Genomic DNA, 7,003 nt, shown 5'->3' on the forward strand with positions numbered 1-7,003 from the left:
AGAGGCATTATAGCTAGGAGAACCCTGCTGCAGTTATGCTAGTCTATTGAGAACCAGGTGTTCTTCTATCAGTGATGAGAACGCTTAATCATCCGATCATGTTGGGTAAAGCCATTTAACGCAACCAAGTCTGCACCCCCATGATATAGTGCCCCCGGGGGCTTGACTCAAGTGAAAGGCGATCCACAAAAGCTGTGACTTTAATGTCATTGGCGACTTTTACAATACAGTTCACTTTCTGACTTATACTATTTACCTATACTGTCTTGAAAAACTGAGGCCTACTACAGATTCAAGTTCAGTCTATGATTCCCCTCACTTACCACACTCCCTTCACCCCAGGGAAGACATAAACACAACATTTGCTGAATCTAGCGGAATCCCATCGTTTCTAGGTGTGAGATAAGTATTCAATTCCTATCTATTTCAGCCGAGACTATTTGACCTTTAGGGAGTTCACTGTTGTTCACAGAGTGTGAAGCTGGAGGAACTCTGATTCTAGGAGGGGCTTGCTCTTCTCGTAATGGCTTCCTTGCAGCTCAGGTACTGATCCTTCAAAATGGATGCCTGAGTGGAGGGGAGGGAAGGGCAAGTGCTTGCTAGCTAGGCCCAAACCTGGGAAAAGGCTTACCTGGGCTTGGTGAATTTTGGTCTGAATGGCTTGGGAATGCCCCTTGGGACGTGTGGATTCTCACGACCTCTTCCAAGAACAGGAGCGTTTTGATCATCTCTGCCATCTCTTCTCTTACAGACGTCAGGGACCTTGGACCCGTTCTTGGAGAAGGGAATTGAGGAACTTCCTCAAGTCCACGTTGGCACTCCGTATGTTTCTGCCAGGATCAGCGAGGTCCAATATGTCTCATGAATGTCTTTTGAGCCTGGTATCCTCTACAGCTGTCTCCACGCCAGTATTCTCCATGGTAGCAGAACAACTCTCATCAATGTGTTGGTATCTCTCCTCAATTCGTGCAGCCAGCTTATCGGCCAGCTTCTCTTCGTGTCTCTCATAAAGTTGACTTCACCAGGACTGGGCAAGTCGGAAAGTACCTCGGAGCCTCACCAGTAAGCTGATGACAGGCAGATCTTCCACTGTCTGCCCTTTCAGGTTCTGGAAACTGACCTGTGAACTCAGGTCTTTGGGCAGCAGCAGTATCTCGAACTTACACAGCTTCCCGGACCAAACACTTAAGCCAAGCTCCACAGACGCCGGCAGCCCCTCCATCACACTGATCCACCCACAGAACTCTGCCCGGTTACCTAGGATCCAACAGCCACAACAAGCCTCGCGGTGCACACCAACATTCCACCTGGAATCCAACCGGTAACTGCCATCCCCAATGGCTGCTGCATCTTGTCAGTTTTGGGGGAGGGGCTGCATCCGACCAGAGGTTCCTAAGGTAAATGTGATTCTACCCACTAGCGTCCCATGGGCCTTTCTTCTTCCCTCTTTCCTTTTGTTCAGATCTGTATGCACAGTACCAATGGAGGGAAGTGTGTCCCTTTTCAGTTGATGCTTTCACACGTCTTTAAACTTTCTAACAGTTCACAGTACACAGAGACCCACGAAAGGAGACTTATGTTCCTATAATATCCGTACACCCGGAAGACATATGCGTCGCCTGATTTCTGCTGAAACACCCGCACTCTCAGGACATGGATCCATTTGTTTCATGGGGGCTGAAATTCCAAGAAGTGAAACCAACCCCAATGTGCACTTTACTGTCTGGCTCTTTTGCTCTCAGTACACTTTGGCAGAGCTACTTGCCTTTGTTATAGGCTTCTTACATTTCTTCTCTACGTAGCGTAGAATATGGCATTCCTTCATCCTGTTGGAAGACATACAAGTCTACATCACGGACTAGGAATCCATTTGATTCCAAATCGGCATTAGTGTTAGGTCACGATATGCTCTTATGAATCAATATTTACGAATATGAATGCACGCCTCTGACTTCCGAATACAAGTGTGCTGATTACATGCAAGCCGCGATACTGGGTCGATGCTTGCTGAAGGATCCTTGACATCACCTTGAGTATTTTCTTTTGAAGAATCATGGTTCCCTTGGTATATGTCAGCCAACCGTACCCGTTTGGTGCTTGTTTGTTGGTTTGATTATTTGTTGGTCTGCTTCTCGCTTGTTTTGCAAACACGTCAGGACATGCATCTCTCCTTTCGCTTCAAACAGAGAGTCAAATAAGCTGATTCACTTAAGAGAGTGCTTCCAATCACCTATGATTTCCTGCTTCCCTCTCCCATCTTTAGGGTTTTGATGTCCTCCTTGCCTTCTTCTTGTTTCTTCTTTGCCACTCATGCTCTCCTTGCATTTCCAATAATGGTTTTCTTCTTTCCATTTCCTATTCCTGCTTTTCTATTCAGGGGAGTATTGTCAACCTTTCTTTAAGAAGAAGTTTTGAACTGCTGATTTCTTTTAAGGTTTGCCGGTCTGTGGAATTGTCTAGCTCTGCCGTTATTAGAAATGGTGGTCATGTGGCATAGGCTACACTAGATGGCAGCATTTGGCCATTCAGGATATGGTCTGTGTCCTGGCACTCCTCCCTGTCCTGCAATATTGCTGCCGAGATATCAGCTGAAACCCCTCTGGAGGTTCCCTTGTGATTATGTTGTTTCCTCCAGGTGCATTTAAATCACTGGGATATTCGTGAATCATACAGCTGCTGGTAGGTCTATTGGGATTCCACCTCCTTTGGACGCTGTGTACTTCCTGAATTCGCATAGATGATTCTTTCTTGGCTTTCAGCAAGTTTCAGTCTGATTTTTCTACAGATAAATTTTCAGATATTTTTTGTTTCTGTACCTCTTGCTTTTCCATCTGGGACTCTTATGAATTCTAGTCTTTCATGCCCTGTCTTAACCCAGGATTCAACAGCAATGTTTGCATTGGTTTGCACTTGCTTTCCTATGTCTGATTCTGACCGAGGGATTTCTGTTCCCCTGTCTTCACAGTCATTCACGCATCCCTCTGCATTATCTAGTCTGCTAAGGACTGAATTTTAGCCCTGATATTATCACATCCATTGAGTTTTCTGATATTTTTTGGCTCGTCTTTAGACTTTCTCTTCCCCTTTTCTGGTATTCTGCCTTTGGTGATTCTGAGACACTGTTGTTCTTCAGTGTTTTCCTGACCACCGTTTTCAACACTTGGTCTGGATAGCGTTTTGCAGTCTAGTTGTTTGAAAGCTTATCTTTTGGGCCTTCAATATCTTTGGAACTGAAAATGGTACTTCCTGTTTCTTTTACTGTACTTCTTCATCTCTACTGGTCAGGTAATATCAGATATCTAATGTAGACTTCTAGGGCTTTGTTAAGTGAAAATTTTAGACTCTTGGCTCTACGCAATTCCATGGGATTTCTGTGAGGACAATTTCTCCTAGACATTGATGCCATATGCTGTTCCTGTGTGTGTTGTCCTGTATATCTCCAATTGCTGGTGTTGCATTTGCTGTGATAAACAACCCATACTATTTCGAGTAGCATAACTTCATTTTGATTACGTTTATCTCACAATTCTGAAAGTGCGCAGGACACTTCCTCTTGTGGAAATGAAGCTTCTAAAGGTTCTCAGCTCTGCATTCTGCTCTATGTCATTTTGGAGTGTTTCCCAAACAGCAAACTGAGAGTGCGCTTGTGCTTTGTAGTGCCACGGGAATGTCCCAATGAAAGCAGTCCTTCCCAGAGCTTCTCTGTCTACTGACACAACAGTGGAAGCATATCTATGGATGTCACACATCAGGGCCTGCTGGAATGGTCCCACAGACCTGCATTGGCGTCCTCTGTGCCGTACCGTGCTGGTGCCATCGAAAATGTAGCATCCGCTTTTGGGAGATAATGGTGAAGGTAATGCTTCCTCTTCTCACGCTGTGGACTTGGACCACTCTTCCTTGTCCTCTCATCCTAGTGGCACGGGTGCACGAAGGCAACCGCAGAGCTGTTGCGCATCCTGTGCCTCAAACCAAACCATAATCCCAGCCCAGGTTATGAATGTAGCAGATCCTAAGGCTTTTCATTCTGATTTCAAACCCAAGGCCCCTGGATCCCTCAGACCAGATGCACGATAGCTCTGATTCAGCCCCACACGTGCTCTATTGGCAAAATGCCCAATTGGTCCCTGGTCCTGCAGATGCACTGGGTGTGGCCATGGGACATATCGGTAATCTCAACCGCGTGACCAGTGTGGTTGCTTTATCATTGGTACACAGTTCGGCTTGCTCTCTTGATTTGACCCACCACATCCCACAACGCACTCCAGATCCCTGAGACTCAGCGTGTGCCATCATCCGTAGCCCTATCCCTCACTGACCGTTGCCTCTGCTACCTCAAATTTGGCAGATCGGATCTTGGTCTCAGAATCAACTGTGGGGATATTTTGCGCTGGTTTCTTTGAGTTCTGTCAGCCAAGCATCTGCTGTGCACTCTTGTAAATCTCAGCACATCACCTTCAATCCCATGTCTCCTGTCCGCTTGAGAGTGTGCGTCCAAGTTAACAGAGTTCCACCCTTGTTGCTCATCACCAGGGGTCAGACCCTGCACTGGTTTCCATTCCCTGCATTGCCTTCTCCTGCTTCCAGGTGTTCTGAGGCCTCATCCTGTCTTTGGTAGTAACAGACCTCTCTTCGGCAAGTGTCCTGTGCAAGGGCTGGGTGAGTGGATGTTTCCATTGCTCTGTACATGGGAGCGAGTGAGTGCAGGTTGCACTTCTTCTCTGCCAACTGGGCATCGATGAATCAACACTATCCAGATACATTTCACAGAAATGTGGTATTTGCTTAGCTCTTGGTTTCTATACAGCCGTGGTGGGAGGGATTGTCCGAAGACAATTGTTTTGACATTATGTTGATATCTCATTTGCACCCTTTAAGAATTTTAACAGAATTCATTTACATGTTTTGGGAGTTATACGAAAATGAAGTTATTTTTTGAAACACACTAAATCGACCTAGAAGCCAGACTTGTCAATTTTGGTAACATTTTGTCAGCTCTACGGAAAACCTAGACAGATAGAATGCAAACTAGCAGTCCAAACTGTTAAAGGGGTCATGTCAGCTCTTTACGGTTGAAGCCTCCGAAAACAACAGGAACCATGAAATAACTATTGGAAACAGGAAGTAACCCCCAACCTTGGATACACTTGTGCATGTGGTGCCCTTTACTCCCAATGACACCTACTGGCCAATGTTGTCATTTCAAGAGGTAACACCCCTCTCTAGGAAAATACAAGAGGAAACAAACCAAATATATACATTTAGGTTTGAATCTAAAAGCACCTAGAGGCATTATATCTAGGAGAACCCTGCTGCAGTTATGCTAGTCTATTGAGAACCAGGTGTTCTTCTATCAGTGATGAGAACGCTTAATCATCCGATCATGTTGGGTAAAGCCATTTAACGCAACCAAGTCTGCACCCCCATGATATAGTCCCCCCGGGGCTTGACTCAAGTGAAAGGCGATCCGCAAAAGCTGTGACTTTAATGTCATTGGCGACTTTTACAGTACAGTTCACTTTCTGACTTATACTATTTACCTATACTGTCTTGAAAAACTGAGGCCTAATACAGATTCAAGTTCAGTCAATGATTCCCCTCACTTACCACACTCCCTTCACCCCAGGGAAGACATAAACACAACATTTGCTGAATCTAGCGGAAGGCCATCGTTTCTAGGTGTGAGCTAAGTATTCAATTCCTATCTATTTCAGCCGAGACTATTTGACCTTTAGGGAGTTCACTGTTGTTCACAGAGTGTGAAGCTGGAGGAACTCTGATTCTAGGAGGGGCTTGCTCTTCTCGTAATGGCTTCCTTGCAGCTCAGGTACTGATCCTTCAAAATGGATGCCTGAGTGGAGGGGAGGGAAGGGCAAGTGCTTGCTAGCTAGGCCCAAACCTGGGAAAAGGCTTACCTGGGCTTGGTGAATTTTGGTCTGAATGGCTTGGGAATGCCCCTTGGGACGTGTGGATTCTCACGAACTCTTCCAAGAACAGGAGCGTTTTGATCATCTCTGCCATCTCTTCTCTTTCAGACGTCAGGGACCTTGGACCCGTTCTTGGAGAAGAGAATTGAGGAACTTCCTCAAGTCCACGTTGGCACTCCGTATGTTTCTGCCAGGATCAGCGAGGTCCAATATGTCTCATGAATGTCTTTTGAGCCTGGTATCCTCTACAGCTGTCTCCACGCCAGTATTCTCCATGGTAGCAGAACAACTCTCATCAATGTGTTGGTATCTCTCCTCAATCCGTGCAGCCAGCTTTTCGGCCAGCTTCTCTTCGTGTCTCCCATAAAGTCGACTTCACCAGGACTGGGCAAGTCTGAAAGTACCTCGGAGCCTCACCAGTAAGCTGATGACAGGCAGATCTTCCACTGTCTGCCCTTTCAGGTTCTGGAAACTGACCTGTGAACTCAGGTCTTTGGGCAGCAGCAGTATCTCGAACTTACACAGCTTCCCGGACCAAACACCTAAGCCAAGCTCCACAGACGGCGGCAGCCCCTCCATCACACTGATCCACCCACAGAACTCTGCCCGGTTACCTAGGATCCAACAGCCACAACAAGCCTCGCGGTGCACACCAACATTCCACCTGGAATCCAACCGGTAACTGCCATCCCCAATGGCTGCTGCATCTTGTCAGTCTTGGGGGAGGGGCTGCATCCGACCAGAGGTTCCTAAGGTAAATGTGATTCTACCCACTAGCGTCCCATGGGCCTTTCTTCTTCCCTCTTTCCTTTTGTTCAGATCTGTATGCACAGTACCAATGGAGGGAAGTGTGTCCCTTTTCAGTTGATGCTTTCACACGTCTTTAAACTTTCTAACAGTTCACAGTACACAGAGACCCACGAAAGGAGACTTATGTTCCTATAATATCCGTACACCCGGAAGACATATGCGTCGCCTGATTTCTGCTGAAACACCCGCACTCTCAGGACATGGATCCATTTGTTTCATGGGGGCTGAAATTCCAAGAAGTGAAACCAACCCCAATGTGCACTTTA

General features: G+C 46.5%; 1 long non-coding RNA gene across 1 annotated transcript; it reads left to right on the forward strand.

Moving 5' to 3' along the window:
* Positions 1 to 1,209: 1,209 nt before the first annotated feature.
* On the forward strand, positions 1,210 to 6,268 carry LOC140693917 (uncharacterized). The gene is made up of 3 exons (XR_012069625.1): positions 1,210 to 1,321; positions 5,715 to 5,827; positions 6,036 to 6,268. It is a non-coding gene; the product is annotated as an uncharacterized lncRNA (long non-coding RNA).
* The last annotated feature ends 735 nt before the right edge of the window (positions 6,269 to 7,003 follow it).

Source organism: Vicugna pacos, unplaced genomic scaffold, assembly GCF_048564905.1.
Source record: "Vicugna pacos unplaced genomic scaffold, VicPac4 scaffold_20, whole genome shotgun sequence".
Taxonomy (NCBI): Eukaryota; Metazoa; Chordata; class Mammalia; order Artiodactyla; family Camelidae; genus Vicugna; species Vicugna pacos.